This window comes from Jaculus jaculus, chromosome 1 (genome assembly GCF_020740685.1).
Source record: "Jaculus jaculus isolate mJacJac1 chromosome 1, mJacJac1.mat.Y.cur, whole genome shotgun sequence".
Taxonomy (NCBI): Eukaryota; Metazoa; Chordata; class Mammalia; order Rodentia; family Dipodidae; genus Jaculus; species Jaculus jaculus.
The window spans coordinates 44245079-44265684 of record NC_059102.1 but is presented as its reverse complement, the minus strand read 5'-3'; positions in this window follow the sequence as shown (position 1 = coordinate 44265684).

Below are 20606 nucleotides of genomic sequence, written 5' to 3'. Positions count from 1 at the left end.
GCTAAAAACAGGGATGGCCTCAGCAAAGTGAGTGATGTAGCATGACATCAGTGCCCCAGGGTATGGCAGAGTGAGTCACTGCTGGCTCTTAATGCGTATTTGAGATCTGACTGGCTTGTAAGGGGGTGGGTCCCAGAGTGCGATTGTCCAATGCCACCTCTGTCATATCTAGAAGTAAGAGATGACAAGGTTAGGGCTTGATTTGAAATGTGCCCAAAGGCCATGTGTGCAAAGCTTAGTCCTCAATGCAACAGTGTTCAAAAATAGGTGATTGAATTGTGAGGGCCATGACCTCATCAATGGACTAAGCCCATTGAAGCATTCATGACTTGGGGACTATGGGGAAGAGGTGGGAACTTTAGGAGGCAAGGAGTAATTGCCTCCCAAGTCACTGGGAGCTTGTCCTTTAAGGATATAGTTTGTCCTTGTCCTTGCTTCCTGGTCATCATGAGGGGTAAGCAGTTTTACTTGGCCACATATTCTCCACCATTGTGCTCAGCCTCAACACAGACCCAGAAACAATAAAGCCAGGAGGACATAAACTGGAATCTCTGAAAATATAAGCCCAGAATCAATCTTTCTGATTTAATCCTGGGAACACTCAGGGTCTGTGACTTGCAATTTAAAGCCTGCTAAGGTAAATGCATACTAGTTGATGTGACTGCTGGGGAGACTCAAAACTCATCAAAGTCCTGAAAGAATAGGTGACTGGTGAGTGCTCAGCACTGAAGGAGAATTGCTACCATGCCCCAAGACTCAGGAAGCATAGAAGAAGAGAAGGTGAAAAGAATGTAAGAGCCAGAGGACAGGCGGAAGTGCTTTAGAACACTTCTGGATATGATGTAACTATCGCATGTGTGACCTCACAGTGCCTGACGTTACTTCTACCAGAGCTCTATAATATTGGACCTATCAACATTTTAACATGCATGATAGTGGAGGAGAAAAAACAGACATATCAAAATAAGTGAGGGATGGGGCTGGAGAGATGGCTTAGTAGTTACAGTACTTGCCTGCAAAGTCCAAGAACCCGGGTTCAATTCCCCAGTACCCACATAAAAACAGATGCCCAAGGTGACACATGCATCTGGAATTCATTTCCAGTGTCTGAAGGCCCTGGCATGCCCATTCTCTCCCTGTTTCTCTTCTCTCTCTCTCTCTTTCTTCAAATAAATACAAATATTTGCAAAAGAAGAAAAAGAGACAATATTGAAAATATCTAGGAAAAAATATAGCTGAGGGACTAATAAGAAAGAAGAGGTTTGGTAGGGGTGGAGATGAGGAAAAAAGACAGTAATAGAAAGGGATTATAGTCAAAATACATTATTTACACATATGAAAAATGTTAATACAAAAAGGAAATGTCCTCTGGCAGGATAAATGACCTACGTGCCTTTTTTCTCATGAGTCTTGCTTTTAACACAGAGATCTGAAGCACAGAGAGTCCCTGTCCTTAATTAAATCACTGGCCTAAATAGAATACCAGGTCACACATCTCTTACATGCCTCTTGAGCTACTTCTCATGCCCATATTAGCATTCCTATGAGGACAAGCTAATGCCCAGTGATCTGTGTTTCTGAGAACTGGTGTTCAGCCTGCATAGCATCCTTAAGTGATGGGCAAACATTAACACCTTCTGCAGCCAAGCTTGTCTTGATCCACCCCCTTCAGATTGGCTCCCTCTCCAGAGTCCATGGTGCCAAGTGCCACAGATGCTATCCCAAGGTAACCAAGGAGAACCAGACTCTGACCATGGAATCATTAGAGCCAGAAGTGGCAGACTCAGAGTTTTAGACCCCGGTGACAAGAAGAATCAGATGAAGGACTCCCTGTGGCTTGCTGGCCATCTGCACTCCTGCATTAGGCACAGTGCTTAGGATTACTGGGTGCTCAACAAATGTTTGAAGAATGAGTAAGGTCACTGGAAAAAAAAAAAAAAAAACTAAGAGAGAGAGACTCCACTGGTGATAACAACCAAGGTCCAACGTAACAACAGGATGTGTCCAAAGGCATTTCACCCTCTGTTGGAAAAGCTAAACTGAATCCAATTCTGGCCCTTGGCTTCTTCCACAAAACCAGCGTTCTCACCGTGGCTGTGCACGAAGCTCCTATGGGGCTTTGTGAAGCGCTTTGCCGTGATTCCCACCACCACAGGGATTCACACTGAATTTGTCTCAAGCTCAGTGGAGCATCACTGATTTAAGAAACAAACAAAAAATTAGATTTAAAATGTTTGTGAAATTTCCTCACACAGTTGGAAAAAATGCTATAGTTTGAATGTGCCCCCAACTCAATTATGTGCTGAAACTCAGTTGCTAACATGGTCATGTTAAGAGCTGGGGCCTTTAGGATGTGATTAAACCGTTAGGGTAGATAGATCACTCATGGTGAGGATCAAGTATCTTCCAAAAAAGGCAAAGGATCTGTCCACCTCCGTGGCCATGTATGTGCATGTGCCTAGATCTTGGACTTCCTAGCCATCTAAGCCATAAGAAATGAATTTCTAATGTTTATAATTACCCAGTGTAAGGTATTTTCTATAGCAGCTTTATCAGACTAAGATAAAGCATAATATATACAGAAAAATGAACAAATTATAAATGCATTCATTTCTTTCCCAAACACCCATGAGCTTGAGTAAAGAAACATAAAATCTGGGCTGGGTAGACGGCAAGGTGTCTCAGTGATTTTGTTTTCTTTCCACATAAGCATGCGGGCCTCTCAGGCTGGAGACAGCCATGTTTGACTTCCCAGAACCCACATAAAAGCTAGGCATTGTCTGCAAATCCATTCACAGTGGGTAGATGCCAGGGAATCTCTGGGGCTCACTGGGACAGCTGTTCTGGGTTCAGAGATAGACCCTATCTCAAGGTAATGTGTGGATGCATGAAAATAAATAACACCAAGATTCTCCTTTGGCTTCTGCATGCACATGTGTGGGACACATACACACATACACCATACATCACACTCACCACACCACACACATACTCACTCTACACGCATACATGCAGAAAAGGAACAGAAACAAAATCTCGCTAGCACCTAAAGCTCCCACCAAAAATAATTGATATCCTGATTTTCAGCACATAAATTAATTTGGCTATTTTTGTTCTTTAAATAAATACACAACCAGTCCCCTTTCATGCCTGATTGATTTGGCAAAGAAGTATGCCCCGGAGATTTCCTCACATTATTTGACATGGTCATGGTGTTCTCATTCTTGTTGCAATAGAGCATTCTTTTGTGTGAGTGCATTACAATGTATCATTACTCATTGTGTGAATATCTATTATCGTTGATGACATTTAGGTAGTTTTCAATGTGGGGCCATTATGACTAGTGTCTATTTAAATACATACATTTTGGTGAACACATGTAAGTATTTATTTTGAATATATGTATTCAGTATATATTCTTTTGACTATCTATGCAAAGGCACTTAAGGATGGAACTTCTGGATCATAACATATGTCTATGCTCTGCCTTAGTAGATATTATACAACAACTATCTACAGTGATTGCACCAAGTTATGCCCCTACCAGAACTGTATGAGGACTACAGTTGTCCCGCATCTTCAACAGCATTTTATCTCATTAGTCACATTGCCCTGCTATTCTGATAGCTGTGTGAAGGCTTTGCCTTGTTTGAAGTTGACCTGATGAACAGCAAGCGATGAGAATTGAAGTTTTATCCTAACCCTTTTCATGCTACCAAGATTGCGAAGATAATGTTCCCGGTTTCATTATGTAACTCAATACTTTATGCTATTCAACATACTAACCCAAAGTGTTAGAGTCCACTAACACTTTCTTAAAAGCTTTTTCTAGTTTATGCCAAAAGAGCAATTGGCAAATAAAATTTAACTTAATTTTAAGTTCTCCAGTAAAATTTTCTCAAATTTTGGCATCCACTGCTCCTTTCCACTCATAAATAGTAACAGTCAACAAAATAAACAAATAGGTAATAAAACAAAATCCTCTAGCAATCCTACATGGAGTTCTAGAATATGTGGTTTGCTTCTGGAATTTCTTTTGAGAGGTTGGTAGTAACCATGGGCATTTACTGCTACATATATTAGAAGGTTCTTCCAACTAGTCTAAGGAGCCCTCTGTGCAACAAGATCTTCCCCCAGAAATGGCTGACTGAAGAAAGAGGAAAAACCAAATCCATGATGAGCCAAACAGGTGTTTTGTTTTTTTTTCAAATATTTAAAGTAAGACAGAGAGTTTGAGTCAGTTATGTAGAGCCATACTGTTCTGTGAAAATTGAGCTTGAATTAACAATGAGTTATCTGAGATTTACATAAAAGCCAGTGTGGCATTGATGCAGGATTTTGGAGTTCAGGGAGGGTTTATCAACTCAAACATTTGGGCTTTTGTCTATTTTAACAAAGAATTGAAAAAAAACAGACTGAGAAGAATAAATTATGAATTACCAAATTTGTTTAGGGAGAAATTATGAATTATTAGTTGGGTTTGTTTGTTTGGTTGGTTGGTTGGTTGGTTGGTTGATTTTTAGTTTTTTGAGGTAGGGTGTCACTGTAGCCCAGGCTGGCCTAGAATTCACTATGTAGTCTCAGGGTGGCCTCGAACTCATGGCGAGCCTCCTACCTCTGCCTCTCGAGTGCTGAGATTAAAGGTGTGCACTACCATGCCCAGCAATTATAAGGGTTTAAAAGGAACATTGGCATATAGGGAGAGGCTAAGCAGACACACACACAAAGGCAGGACCTGGAAGGCCATGACAAAATGTCTAGGAGAAACGCTCTAACACTCAAGCGGGAGCAAAGCATAGAAGGCCAGTCCTGCACCTCCATGGAATAGAGTTAACAGGTGAGGTAGTGGTGGACAAGGGCCTAAGGAGGGGTAATGGAGAGAAAGCACCAAAGCAGGAACCGGGCAGGTCAGCCTCCTGGAAAATGAGGAGCAAAGTCAAAAGAGTGATTACACATAAGGTAGACCCAGAGTTTGGAGGAAAATCGTACATATAACAAAGTGAAAAGGCATCTGGAAACAGAATACATGTGGAGAACAAACAGAAAAGTACAGAGACAGGTCATTAAAGCTCTCCCTTCCCCGAGCCAGACTGGGAGAGGGGAGAGAAACTCACATACTAGTATTCAGATGAAAGAACAGCAGCCCAATCCAGTGGAAGAGAATCAATTAGGATGGATTTTGTCCTCAGACTAAGGTATGCAAGGGAGAGACCTCATTGGTTCATGGATTCAGGGGGCTGACTCACAGGCTAGCCTACTTAGGTAGTGTGCTAGATTGGGGAAGAAGTGGGGGATACTGTAGTCATTAGATGGCCAATTCCAGTTCTGACAAGGCAAGCAGGGTGGCATCTCCTGGTTCCCTTTTTGGACTTCTGCCCCTGACTAACTACCTTAGAGAAGCTTTCTCCTATCTCTCCTTCAACATTAGCACAACCAACATTGAGGTTATATGCTTACAAGACAAGACAGCTTGAGAGGAAAATTAAATATGGATGTCACAAAAACAATTTCAATCTCAAAATTATTTCAGTTTCTGGTACCATGATAGATATAGGAGAGATGAACGTCACCTCCTTCTTTCCATTAAATCAGAAAGGCATGGTCTGAAATAGAAGACCAGACTCTTCAGATTAAAACATAAAAAAGTCTCTTAGCATGTTTATTCATTACTTTATCATTGCTGTGAACAAACGCCTGACAAGAAGCTACTTAAGGAAGGGGTTTAATTTGGCCTATAGCTCCGGGGTAGAGCATCCCATCATACTTCCAAGCAGGAAGTAAGAAGAGGAAGAACAAGAAGTGGGCCCAGCTATAAAACTTCAAAGCCCACTCCCAGTGACCCATTTCCTCCAGCAAGATTCCACTTCCTAAAGGTTCCACAGCCTTCCCAAAAAGTGCCACCAGCTGGGGACCAGGTGTTCCAACACGTGAGACCATGAGGGACTTCTTCTGTCTGAACCACAGTAGCATGTTAAGGGGAGTAATCCTAGAGAGGTCTTCTTGAGAGTGTGATGCTAATTGCAAATTAATGTTTCAGACTCTACTGATACTAACTTAACATGAATCAAGTATCATTTAGTTTTATCATTATTTGTTGTACAAATATTTATTTATGGTATAATTTGATGAAAGATAATTCATAAATTTTCATCAGTTCATCTATAGTCGCTGTCCATTTAATATTTCCCTGATACAATTTTGTTTGGAGGTGGGGGGTTTCAAGGTAGGGTCTCACTCTAGCACAGGCTGACCTGGAATTCATTCTGTATTCTCAGTGTGGCCTAGGACTCATGGCAATCCTCCTACCTCTGCTTCCCGAATGCTGGGATTAAAGGCGTGCACCACCATGCCTGGCTACAATTCTTTTTAAAATCTTTTATTTATTATTTATTTTGAGAGAGAGGGGCAGATAGAGAGAATGGGCATACCAGGGCCTCTAGCCACTGCAAACAAACTCCAAATACATGTCCCACTTTGGGCATCTGGCTTGCATGGGTAGTGGGGAGTCAAACCTGGGTCCTTAGACTTCGCAGGTAAGTGCCTTAACTGCTAAGCCATCTCTCCAGCCCCCTCATACAATTCTAAATCCTATAAATATGAATCATGTGGTTATTTGGTAATAGAGCTCCAAATTTGGAGATGAATTATGACATTAACAAAAAAAGGTAATGCAAAATCAGCATTTAGTTGCTTACTGATTTAATTTAATTTTATCTTATTTAATATTTTTTTATTTTATTGATTTGAGACAGAGAGAGAGAGAAAGAGGTAGACAGAGGGAAAGAGAATGGGTGTGCCAGGACTTTAGCCACTGTAAACAAACTCCAGACTCATGGCCACCCTGTGCATCTGGTTTATGCAGGTCCTGGGGAACTGAACCTGGGTCCTTTGGTTTCTCAAGCAAACACCTTAACCGCTAAGCCATATCTTCAGCTCTTGGTTTAATTTTAGTGTGTCTATGTAAAACTCTGCAGAAATAAATCAAAACCTATTAAAGCAGAAATCCAGAGGCTACAAAGAACTCAACACTAAATCAGACTACCAACCAGCCTGCCATGGCTCAGGGAACATTGTGGGCGAGAAGACAGAAAGATTTTAAGAGCTACAGGGTGGATAGGAATGTATATGTGTGTGTGTGTGTGTGTGTGTGTGTGTGTGTGTGTGTATTAAAATCTAAAATGAAATCTCTGCAGTATTACTTCCTTCAACAAACATGTACTTCTTGTTTGCACCACAAGTTTGATGTGGGATGACTGAAGGGCCTTACCACCTTTTGGAAAAAGCATTTATTTTCTTCATTTTAAAGCCTCACTGGGTTGCAACAGCTCAACCCCGGGACCCTGGCAAACACGGGACGGGCTCCATCTTCCTGCAGGCTTCCACACAGGCAAGCACAGGGAGGAAATGAGGAGACTCCAACGCTGACTTTCAAGCTTCTACTCTCACTTCCTTGCCCCAAACCTGATACATGGCCATCTTTGTCAAAGGAAACAACCAGAATTTGTGCACCTGGTCCAAATAACTAGGGTGTGTGTGTGATTTACAACTTTACACTGTATGCTTATAGCCAGCTATGTGCTGGCAAAGTTGCTTATTTGTGAAATGGAAGTGAGTCAGTGACCCATTCCTCAAGATGTATTGTTCTGGCCCTCAGAAGGAATTCCAGTTAGATGGGAAGCTACTAAGGGTTGGCTGAGTGTCCTGAATGTCACACTACACAGGTAATCTTGTCCGCCGTGGCAAAGGCTGGGCATTTTCCCAGATCATGGTGTGAACTGGATATTGGAAATATGAGAACTTGTTTCAGTTTTTTTTTTTTTTTTTGTTTTGTTTTTTGTTTTTTGTTTTTGTTTTTGGTTTTGGTTTTGGTTTTTTGAGGTAGGGTCTCACTCTGGTCCAGGCTGACCTGCAATTAACGATGTAGTCTCAGAGTAGCCTCGAACTCTCGGTGATCCTCCTACCTCTGCCTCCCAAGTGCTGGGATTAAAGGTGTGCACCACCACACCCGGCTTTGTATCGGTTTTTGATGGGATTTGAATTGGAACAAAACAAATGGGCTGTTCTCAGAATCCAGCACTGAGGTGCTGAAGGTCCAGTTTGACCTACAGTACTGCAATACCTCCACACCCTGGCACATGAGTACCGCAATGCTATGTCACAAACTGGCTGTGATAGGTCACTTCCTCTTCTGAGCTGTCAAATAAAGAGCTTTTAAGTATAAATCCCCTTACAGAAATCAGTATTCAGTGTGCAGTACAGGTACCAAGGAATGCTAAGCCAGCTAGCAGCACAGGATCCGCTTCACATCCCATCATACCTCACCTTGAACTGGAGCCCCTGAAATGCCTTCACAGACTTTCTAGAGCTCTAGGGATCATGGATTCCAATCACCAAGCTCTCTTTGTCTTTTCCTGTGACTCAGTCATTCTAGTTTTACTGATGGCATTTCATGGTTGCAATTCTGAAGACACAGCCAGTGGGCTCAGTTTTCCAACCCTGGCTGCAGGTCTGGTCCTGCCTGGCCCCCATGCTCACTCCTCCATGGCACCAAATGCCTAACCCTTGCCTACTCCCCATGCCTTGAAAACTGTCACTAGTGAACTCCGAATCTCCATGCCAAGACCATGATCAGTGCTGACATCTTCTGCCTCTGCGTGGGAATGTGCAAGCCATGCCTATAATTCGGAAACCTCGCAGGCCAAGGCCTTCCAGGGCTGCTATTTCCACTCCTTCTCTCATTCGTGCTGCTTTTACCCTCCCCGTGTCGGAAGGGGCTGGCAATGAAGCGGGCTGAGGCTCTCCTTCCACCCAGGAACCCCTTGGTCATTCTCCAGTAATTAATTAGGACCCTGGGGGATGCGAGGAACACCTTTGGAATGTTAACAAAGGAACCTTTATTCGGGCTGCCTGGCTGCCATTTCTTCCGCACAATGAAGGGACTGATTGTGCTGTCGTTAGTAGATGTGTCAGAAGAACCTTCCTTCCGCCTGTTGAGTTGTCTCATGTCAGGGTGTTTCTGGCTTGAAGGATTTGACCTTTAAGTCATAACCACTGGCAACACCCCTTTCCTTCATCAGCATTTAAAATGCTGCATGACTTGCCAATAAAAGCTGCCTTTATTTAGGTCATTTGCTGCTTTGTTTCCGAGCCATTCTCTCTCTGCTTGCTGCTCTAACAGTAGTCTTAGCCAAAGGAATCATCTGGGAACTTGTGAGGAATGCAGAAAAGAGGATCCTGCCCCAGATGATCAGATGGGACCCTGCATTTCCACCAGATCCCCAGTCCAGGCAGCAACTTTTAAGGTCTCCGTGATTTGGCCGATGGAAAGAGCACCACAGCCTTCAAGAAATACATCCTTTGTCACTGGCTTCTGTTTCTCAGTTGACCACTGTCCGAGTGGCCTTGGCTAGGTCACTTAACTCTTGATATTGGATGCACCAGACTCCTGATTCCCCCAGAAACTGGAAGATTTCTCCACTATGCTAATAGAATCCTTTAATTACCAATCACAACAGACTATTGGCCTCAATATCTAATTACTGTCAAAAGAATGTACAATTACCATGTGTCAGCCAAAGTTGAAAGACAACTAAGAAAAAGAGGAAAAGGAGGAGCTTTTGAGCAACTACCATAGTTATTGTTTTGCTAGTTGTCTGCCCAGCAGCATGGAACTGTTCCTTTAATCACACACTCTGTCAGTCACTCTGTGGTAGCTCACCTCATTGGTTACCTGTGGGTATCCTTTGTAGCCTCTTTGCCATTGTGCTTTTAATTCCCATACCTGCCTGCCCAGCAAGGTGGGGGCTGTGCTGGGAAGCCCCCACAGCAACACCTTGAAAAACAGGAGGGGCTGCCATACATACTGCAAATGGACAGATCCTCACTGCGAAGGTCAGCTGGTCATATGATTTTAAAAAAATCTTTAAAATGTATACACTGTCTCCAACAAATCATTTGCAGAGCATAGGCTTGGATGGTGGGGGTGGGAAGATCATGGAAGCGTGTAAGGCTGTGATTCACCATAATATTGTTGGTAACAGTAGAATGCTGTAAACAGACGAAATGTTCAGCAATAGGGAACTGGTTAAATAAACTTAGTAAGTGACGATAACCCACACCACACAGTTTCATGAGCCTTTGAAAACCATGCTGAAGAAAAGATGTAGAGAACTGTTGTTGATGAATTATCAATTAATGGAAGTATACCAAAGACAACTGTGGAATATGATCACATTCCAGTTTGAAAGATAAGTATGTGTGAAGAGGCATAGGAAAAACATTGACTGTACCCACATTGTACTGTCTGATGGTGGACAGCTTTACTTTCCTCATCTTTGTCTGAATATTCCAGAATGAAATCCATTATAAATTCAAAAGCAAGAAGAGGAGGTAGAGCAGCCTTTCCTACAATGAGATACAGTGCTTTTAGCATCACTGAGCCCACCAGTGGGAAGGACAGCCTGACCCAAACAACAGGGACCCGAGGACAGGGTGCACACTGGCTGAACTGCTGCCCCATGTCCACCATTTGTGGGGGAGGGGATTAATCTTTCCAGCGTCTCAAGGAAAAGAAAGAATTAGGGAGGAAATTACTGGTCCTTCCTATGGGACAGAAAACCAAAGTGCACAGCCCTGCAAACAAAACAAGAGCATTGGTATGATATACATACACAGCATGCCTCCTGCAAAGACCGGAAATCCAAAACACAATTACAGAACCAGGTGGAGGGGACGGGGCAGGGTGCAGTGCACTCAGTGCTTCTCCTGTCTCCTTTGGTCTGAAGCAGTTAGACCAATGTATCTGCCAAATGTTCCTTTCAATACCCAGAGGAAAGGAATTCATTTTCATGTGCAAAGAAGGATTCCATGCTATGATCCTTCCTTACTGTTCATTGAAGGAAGGGTGTTTTTTTCATCTGAAATGCCTGTATCTGAAGCACAAGAGACCTAACGGGGCTGGGAGCCCACTTTGTCTTCCTGTTATGACTAACAGCAGAGGTGGCAGGAGGGGAAAGAGTGGTGATGACAACCACAATGGAGTAGCAGTGTCAGTGACTACAGGTGCCTGTCATTTTGGCCCATGGGGTTTTATTTAAATCTTTGAGAGAAGCTATATGACAAAGAAGGAAGACAAAGCTCAGAGAGCAAGTAGCCCAGAAGCAGAGAGGTTGTAAGGATGACGAACCGGGTTCCAAGTAGATCCAGAAATTCCATCAAAGATTTTTTTCTGTTAAAACACATTAGATGTGGCACATTTATACAATGGCGTTCTACTCAGCGGTAAAGAAAAATGAAGTTATGAAATTTGCAGAAAAATGGATGGACCTGGAAAGTATTATACTAAGTGAGGTAACCCAGACCCAGAAAGCCAAGCGCCACATGTTCTCTCTCATATGTGGATCCTAGCTACAGATGACTGGGTTTCTGCGTGAGAATGAAAATACTTAGTAGCAGAGGCCAATAAGTTAAAAAGGAGACATAAAGGGTAGAGAAAGGAAGGGAGGAGGATACTTAATAGGTTGATATTGTATATATGTAATTACAATGATTGTAATGGGGAGGTAATATGATGGAGAATGGAATTTCAAATGGGAAAGTGTCGGGGTGGGGAGGGAGGGAATTACCATGGGATATATTTTATAATCATGGAAAATGTTAATAAAAATTAAAAAAAAAACACATTAGAAAATTAAGATGCTACCAGCAACAGTGATAGGTATCAAATTCCTGATAGCTATAGGCTGATTCAATCCATGTTTTTCATCCATATATGGCCTAAAGTTGGTTCTCAAGATATCTGCAAACTTCCAATGACATTCAGTAAACTCAGTATGCCTTTTTGTTGTTGTTTAACTTGGGGTCTTCTAACATCAACTGTTAATGAGATTTGGAAGGCATTTTCTCTCCATCTCACTTAAGAACCACTTGACTTTCTAGAAGAGAATTTTCTTCCACCAATAATGTACCAGCCAATGTTCCCCTGACCTGACTCTCACCCAGTGGGAGGTTTTCCTTGTGACCTCCTTTACCAAGAGCATGGAATACTAGCTCACCCTGACCATACACAAATGTACTACTCAGAAAAAGATAAAGAGAATTGTGATCTCTCCATTTTTATAGAGTGATGTCATGTTCTACACTTCCCACCGATGAAACTATGGCTAAGTGGCTAAATGACATGACACTGCACTGACATCTCTGTTTCAGTATGATGAACTTGTCCACATATCCCTGAACCCTCATCTCTGTGGCTATTTGTTATCTGAGGATCAGAACACAGGAATCTCCCAAAGGCAGGAAGTCTTTCAGGGAAGCCCTCAGCACATGGAGGATATGGTGCCATCGCGTTCTAAGTCTTTCAATTTGCTATTTTTTTTTCACTTAATAGAACCCCAAGTGACAGGTTTTCCCTGTTACTTCCTTTACCAACACCATGAGAAACTAGCTTACTCTGACCCTAAATAAAGTTCTTCAGTGTATGCATTTAGCCAGGTGTCTTCTGTGTTCCAGGCACACTTTCTGGCACTGGGGATCCAGTGGGAAGCACATGAAACTCACATCCATGAGCCGACAGTCTGTAGCTTTTGCAGCACTCCAAGCTACCATTAAAGTTCTTATGTGTTTCTTTCCCTTCATCCCAAATCTTCAGCATGGTGACTTTTCAATTTTATGTTACCACATGTCTCAAGACGGCTACTTCAGTGCTCAGTAATAGATCCACACTTAAGGCACCAATGGCAGAGGGTAGAGCAGTCTACCTGAGCAATGTTTAACTACTTTATTCAGAAGGCAATGGCTTTCCAAAGTCTTTCAGCTTAGACTGTGCTATACCTCAGATCTTAAGTTTCTCACAAAATAGGAGACAGTGGAGATTTTAAGAGCTGGGACTGAGGGCAAGGGGAAATAGCTCAGTTGATAAAGTTCTTGCCTTACAAGCATGAGGACCTGAGTTTAATCCTCGGAACCCACATTTAAACAACTAAAAAGTAGCTGGGCATGGTGGTGCACACCTTTAATCCCAGCACTCGAGAGGCAGAAGTAGGAGGATTGCTGAGAGTTCGAGGCCACCCTGAGACGACAGACTGAATTCCAGGTCAGCCTGAGCTAGAGTGAGACCCTACCTCAAAAAAAAAAAAAAAAAAAACCCTAAAAATTAGATGTGTGGGATGGTAATCGAGCACAGGTGAAGTCCATATCTAGGGCTCACTGCCCAGCCAATTTAGCCGACTTGGCAAGTTCTGAGTCAGTGAGAAGCTTTATCTCAGAAAAGGTAGACAGCACCTCTGGCCTCCATGCACACACATGCACATGTACACACACATACACACACTCCCAAGTAGGACCAAGTCTTTAGTCCTTAAGGATGTGCTAGGGATCTTGATACTTTCCTCTTCTCTTCTGCTTCCCAGCACGAGATGAGCAATTTCGCCCTGACACACACTCTGCCTAGCCATGAGCAACAAGATCAAGGACATGGGCTGAAACTATGAGCCAAAATAAACTCTTCCTTTTTACAACTTAACTATCTCAGATATTTGTTATAGGAACAGAAACTGACTAACACACAATGCATTGGCCACCCCTAGGCCTAAAGGAGGCTAGAAACATATATGTCTGGTGAACAGAATTATAGTCATTGACTTTAACCATAACTTACCTCAGAGGCCAGGCCATTGCCATCCTGAACAAAGGAGGATCAAAATATGTTGGTTATGTAGAAAGGGGAAGGATGGTGGGTAGCTGACTGAAACCATGTTTAACAATGAGTAAGATTCAGATCAGCGTGAGATCTCATGGAAATTTGATGTCTAATGCTGTGAACACTTGAGTCATACAGCTGAATGCCAGTCTAAAATCATTCCTTGGGATTCCAGGCATGCCTCACTCATGGTGTAGAGGCATAAACCCAGGGCCAGAGGCACAGGCAGCTGCTCTGGAACTGGAGATGACAGTGTTGCAGTCTTGAGTGAGAAACTGTCACATGTGTCCTGGTCTTATATCCTATCTGATTACTTGAAATTTAATCATACCTTTGCTTCCATATATCACTGCTAATTCCTGGAAACTTTTCACTGTACTAGGGATATGTAAGAAGTGTCCCCATACACACATTAGACCCTTGCTATCTGCAAAGGAAAAAAAAAAACCAAATGCTCACCAAAAAGAGATAATTGAGAAAATATAGTATATCGTTACCATAAGATCACTAAGGCACTTAGAGCAATGCTGTTCTGTGAGTGTAGATAGGGAAAGATCTCCAAGATTGTCTATTAAATAAAAAAAGAGCAAACTGTAAAATCTAGAACACAATGATACCACGTGTGGTGGTTTGAATGTAAAATGTCCCCCATAGCCTTGTTTGTGATTAAGCTCCCTACTTGATCCCCCAGCTGTTGGAGTTGTTGGGAGGTGGAGCCTTGTTGGAGGAGGTGTGTCACAGGGAACAGACCTTGAGGTTTATTAGTCCAGCTCACTGGGTGTTCAGAGATAGCTGGTCTACACTTGCTGTCCTCTCTCTCTCTCTCTCTCTCTCTCTCTCTCTCTCTCCAGTAGATTATGAATGTGAGCTGCTGCCATGCTTTCTCCACCATGATGAAGCTTCCTGTTAGAACTGTAAGCTGGAAATAGAACCTTTCCTCCCATAAGCTGCTTCTGGTCAGGTGTTTTGTCCTAGCAGCAAGATAGTGACTGCTACATCATGTATGCCTATTATAAACTCTATGGTGGCTATAAAATATGTTTACATTCTGCCATAGAACTTCTTGCAGTCCCTCTCCCTTGAGATGGAATTGGTATTAGGGTTTCATTTCTAATGAATAGAATGAAGGAGAGATAACACAACTTCAGAGACAGTCATATGTGCCATCACTTTCTGCTGTATTGCTCACTCTGGGGAAAGCTGGTTGCCAGATCTTATACACACACACATACACACACACACACACACTTTTCCTCTCTCTCTCTCTCTTTCTCCTCAATCATTCTCAAGTAAATAAATAAATATATTTTTTTAAAAGAGGAAATGGCCAGGTGGGGTAGTACACATCTTTAATCCTAGCACTTGGGAGGCAGAGGTAGGAGGATTGCTGTAAGTTCAAAGTCAGCCTGAGACTACATAGTGAATTCCAGGTCAGCCTGGGCAAGAGAAAGACTCAACCTTGAAAACCAAAAGAGAAAGAAAGGGGAAAATGTACTAATGTAATACTTGTGTAATTAAAATTTTAGCTGAGCTAACAAATGTCTGCTAGTCATGAAATGAAGTGCCAGAAAAATGGACATGTCTGTCTGACCAAATATAAACCATTAGGCATGGGTTCAATTTGGAGTGAATCAGAGCGGTGCCTTCTGTGGTTTGCATAGACAAAGGGATTGCCTCCAGCCCGTTCACCCCCCTAGCCCCACCAACTGTGGACTTCTTCCTTTTCCCATAGTCCATGACACAGCTACAAAGGCTGTCCTCCCTGGTCCAAGGAATTCTCTCAAGACATGCCCGAGTGCCCAGCCCCTCCCCCACAGCTGCCTGCATGCTTGTAAGAATAAGAGTTTGCTACGCCGTGTCTCGCTTGAAGACCACAGTAGAGCAGCCAGCCAGGACACTGGAAATGTATTCTCAGTCTGGGCCCAAGTCTACCTCGGGAATAGATTCTGAGGGCAGAGTGCTTAGGCTTTGTCCCCTTGTGACTGAAAAGATCATGTGGCTGGCATGATCCCCAACCCTGTCCTGTCACTGTGGGAAGATATATTTAGCATTTGTCCTGTGAGAGGCCTGTCACTGGAGCCTCACTGTGAAGCTGCCTCTGTAACTCCAGGGCACTCCTCACAACCCAGTCTATTTTTACAAGTTCCGTTAGTGGAGTGTTGGATAAGAATTATCTTTCTGGTGCAAGTGAGGGTCAGATGGTCCTGCCTGGGTGATGGATGGCCATGAGTTCCTGGTATGTGAGAAATCACACCACCATCCTCCCTCTCCCTTCTCACATGGCTGCAGTGTGGCTGGAGGCTCACCTCACTTGTAGGAACAGTATGTCCTGCATGGGTGCCAGACATCTTATAGGGTGTGTCTATGAAGGGAGCTTTTTCGTCCTCCCATAAAGCACAGGCAACAGGGCTCAGATACACTCTGGCCCCAAGACTCACCAATTCCTGAGCAATAGCCACAGCAGAACTCATTAATCAATCTCAGTACTCTTTCCCATTGACGCACTAAATTATCCATGGGAGACCAGCCCTGGGAGCCCCTGTGGGTTAATGCTTAGTTACTCTCTGTGATGAAAACTTTGAGCCATCCTTGGTCTGGAAACAGCTGAAAAAGATCAAATAGGGACTTGATTGGGAAAGATGGTGAGGTGGTGGCACTTTAGAGGCTGCTGGGAAGGTTGGAGAGTATACTATAGTGTATGTGTACCACAGTCCAAGGGCAGAATTAGTGAGGGCTAGAGAGTCTAGACATTCAAAAGTAAGTGGAGCCATCAGGTACAAAACAGAAAGTCTGTGTCTTTTATCACATGCCCCTGGGAAAGTTTTTTCACTACTCTGGGTCCTCCAAATGGCCTGCCTGTAAAATGAATGATAACCTCTAGCGTCAATAGAAAAAGCTATTTTCCTTCTTTTTTTTTTTTTAAATATATTTTTTTAATTATTTATTTATTTATTTGAGAGTGACAGACACAGAGAGAAAGACAGATAGAGGGAGAGAGAGAGAATGGGCACGCCAGGGCTTCCAGCCTCTGCAAACGAACTCCAGACGCGTGCGCCCCCTTGTGCATCTGGCTAACGTGGGACCTGGAGAACCGAGCCTCGAACCGGGGTCCTTAGCTTCACAGGCAAGCGCTTAACCGCTAAGCCATCTCTCCAGCCCTCCTTCTTTTTTTAAAAATTTATTTGAAAGAGAGAGGCAGAGAGAAAGAATGGGCATCACCAGGGCCTTCATCCTCTGCAAACGAACTCCAAACGCATGTACTCCCTTATGCACACGTGTGACCTTGAGTGCTTACATCACTGTGGGTCTGGCTTACATGGAACCTGGAGATTCAAACATAAGTTCTTGGGCTTTGCAGGCAAGTGCCTTAACCACTGAGACATCTCTCCAGCCCAATGCTATTTTCTGTAGCATGGAACTCTGTGACTTCCAAATATCCACTCTTCCTTCAGTAGTTAACTCTAATTTCTAGTTGAACAATTGCCACTCAATGGTACTAAACTTCCTAGGTTACCAGCAATGTGACTATATTCTACCCAGTAAGATACAAGAGGAGACATAGTGATGACTACATGAAACAACCACAATTAGTGTGATGTGACAAAATAAAATCTTGAAGGTGGGGGTCAATATTTTATATTTCTTGTCTCACAAAATCCTACTGATCATGAAGTTCAAGCCCAAATCTCAGGCCTGCCCATGAGATCTTCCTGGGACCACTAATTTTCTACAAGATCACAGTCTAGACACAGTCCAGTCAGTAATACCAAAGGCTTCTTTACTTTTCCCTGACACCTGGATACTCAGAGGGATCACTCCTGCTACTCCACAGGTCCATTGCTACACTGAGGAGAATCTTGATCCTACCTTGTGCATTTGTGATCAACAGCCTAAAACCAAAGTAAACTATTCAAAACAGGAAGAATATTTTGTTACCTTACTTGACAAGAATTTCAGAGCTAGAGCAGGTCCAGGCTCAGTGGCTCAGTGACGCCATCACAGGCTCAGGTTCTTCACATCATTACGTTTTGCCAGCCACAGTGTGCTGGCACTTGTCCTCAATAGGACTGCTCTTGGTTGCAAGTAGTCCAAGTATCCTGCCTCACTCAGGAACATTAAAGCCACAGAGTCTAACACTGTGCAGTCCTTACTGTTTTCCCTCTTTAATATGGAGGAAAACTTTGCCCAAAAGCTCTTCCAATGGGAGTCCCCTCACATTTCATTGTTTAGATTCAGGTCATGTGCTTGTCCCCAAAGCAGTGACAGGCACAGCGAATGGAATTATTATGAGTGGCTCAAACTAATCAAACAAAATTCATTTTCTGGGGCACAGGGGTAATGTCTTCCTGTAACCCACGATGTTGGATGCCCAGTACCAGACAAAACTGGAGTGCTGCTAGGAAAGAACAAGGGGCATTGGATGGTCAGTGAGAAGTTCCTCCTGGTCAAGTGACATTGGATCATTCGTTATGCCTCTCTGTGCCTTAATATTGTCCTTATCTGTGAGTGTGAGTGTGTGAGTGAGTGTGAGTGTGTGTCCTTACGGCGCCCCAAGCACGCACCCGCAATGGTGAGTGCCCGCAGTGGTCAGTGTGGGAAGCCAGGTGTCCTCCCTCTCGCTCTTCCCCTCATTCTTATTGAAGCTGGAGTCTCTTGACGATCCCAGACCTGGCTATTTTTTCACAAGCTCTGTGACTCCATGGTCTCTGCTCCCCTATGGGACTGGACTTACAGGTACATGTGGCCACACTCAGCTGGTTATGAGGGTTCCAGAGATTCAAACTCAAGCAGTCAGAAGCCCCATCAGGTGCTCATGCTTGTGCAGGAAGCACGCTTGACCACTGAGCCATCTGTTCAGAATGGTTTTCCTACCTTCCAAATGGGAAAATGGACTAGAAAAATCTCATGATCAACTGATTGTGAATGTCCGGTGCCAACAACACAAGATTATCCCCACCTGACACTGAACGATTGCAGCAGCCTTGGTAACAGCTTAAGAAGAGCTAGGTGGGATAGGACACACCTATGATCACAGCACTCAAGAGGCGGGAGAATAGCCTGGGCTACACAGTGAATTTGAGGTAAGCCTGGACTACATAATCAGACCCTGTCTAAAAAGAAACTAAAATAATATCATGGCCCAAGAAGATCTCAAGAGATAAGGTTGCTATGTCATGCAGGAATGCAAAGGTTCCCTTACCCCTGTCAGGCCATTGGCCTTCACAAGGGCGGGATAACGGCCATCACTGACCAGACCTCATGCACCCATCCACCCACTCATCCGTCCATTCATTTCCCCTGAAGAAGGACTTGTCCTGGCCTGAGCTCTGTGCTGAGCCTCTGCTCTGCTCAGTCCTGACCTGGGAGGGAAGTGAGGAAGAGTGGGAACAAAGGGCAGGGAATTGATGGAAGAAGAGCCGCCCAGGTCCCAATTTTGCCTCTGCCTGGTAGTTAAATTCTAGTTCACAACCCACTTTTCCCAGGACGCTTAAAATGAGGTTCGAAAGTCCCCTACACAGTGTGGAAGGACAGAGGGGCTGTGTACAGAGAGAAATGGCAAAGAACCTCAAAGACTTAGGGGTGGCATATGGCTTAGAGTCCCCAGAGATTCATAAAAGTGGGGTATGGCGAAGAACCCCAAAGACTCAGAGAGGTGGGAGTGATTGTTCTGTATGATTGGGGCATAGATAAGTAATACCCTATAGAAAACCTGCACCAAAGTACTGGGGTTTGGAACAGCAGCCTCAAAATCATATGCTTGCACACTTCAGAAAATGCTTAAGAGAAATTGTGTAGCTCTTTGCTTACTTTACGTTGACATATGAAAAATGAAATCATAAGGTTAAGTACTTGCAAGTACATAACTTGGAAATATAAACATGGACATTTTACATTAAAACTGTTACATGAGAAAAAAGATTCTTTTAAGAAAATCATTAAGTTTCAAACTCTGACACCCTGATCACTCAGTGATATTCACTGTCTTTGATCACTGTGTGAACCATGGGAAAAGGCTCCAAGGAGCTTTCATTGAAACCCCTGGCTCCACCACTTACCAGTGCCATAATTCAGAATCTTTGACATAATGTTTAATGTCTGGATGTCTGTTTTTCATTAAATGAAATCCCATTGATAAATGGGAATGTTCTCCACACTTCTTTCAGAGTGTTAGGGGCATAAGTGATTGCGTATGGGAGTGCTTAGCAAGGAGAGCCCATAAATATTTGGTTTGTTAAGTAATGAATGCTTACTGTCAAAACAACAGGAGGACAAGCTCCTTGGACTGCCTGACCACTCGTGAACATCCAAGTTCTGGTGAGTTCCCCCTTGTTTTGGTTGGGTTGGGCCGAGACTAGGGGAGAAAGCCCTGACCCCTATTTCCCACAGGGAGCTTTATCCTCTCCTGCCCTCCACATGGCAGAAGCTCTTTCCTTTCCTCTTAACTTTTTCTTTCTTTCTTTCTTTTTTAAATTTTTTTTATTTTGGGGGGGGTAAGGTCTCACTCTGGCCCAGGCTGACCTGAAATTATATAATCTTAGGGTGGCCTCAAACTTGCAGCAATCCTCCTACCTCTGTCTCCCAAGTGTTGGGATTAAAGGTGTGCACCACCACACACCAGGCTTTAACTTTCTTTTTTGTTGTTGTTTTGTTTTATGAGGCAGGGTCTCATTCTAGCCAGGCTCTGACTTCCTTTTTGTGGTTTTCCAGGCCATCACATGGGCTTTCAGACCACATAGGTGTATTCATTTTCTTTCCCATTGTTCTGTATTTCCCTAAATAAATGTAATAATTTAATAATTATACTTTTCAGTTTGGTTTGCCCAATTCTTTGGTTAAACGCAAATGCAAGCCCAGGGTCTGGGGTTCAAGAACCTTCCTGAACCCCTAGTACCACATTTCACCATTT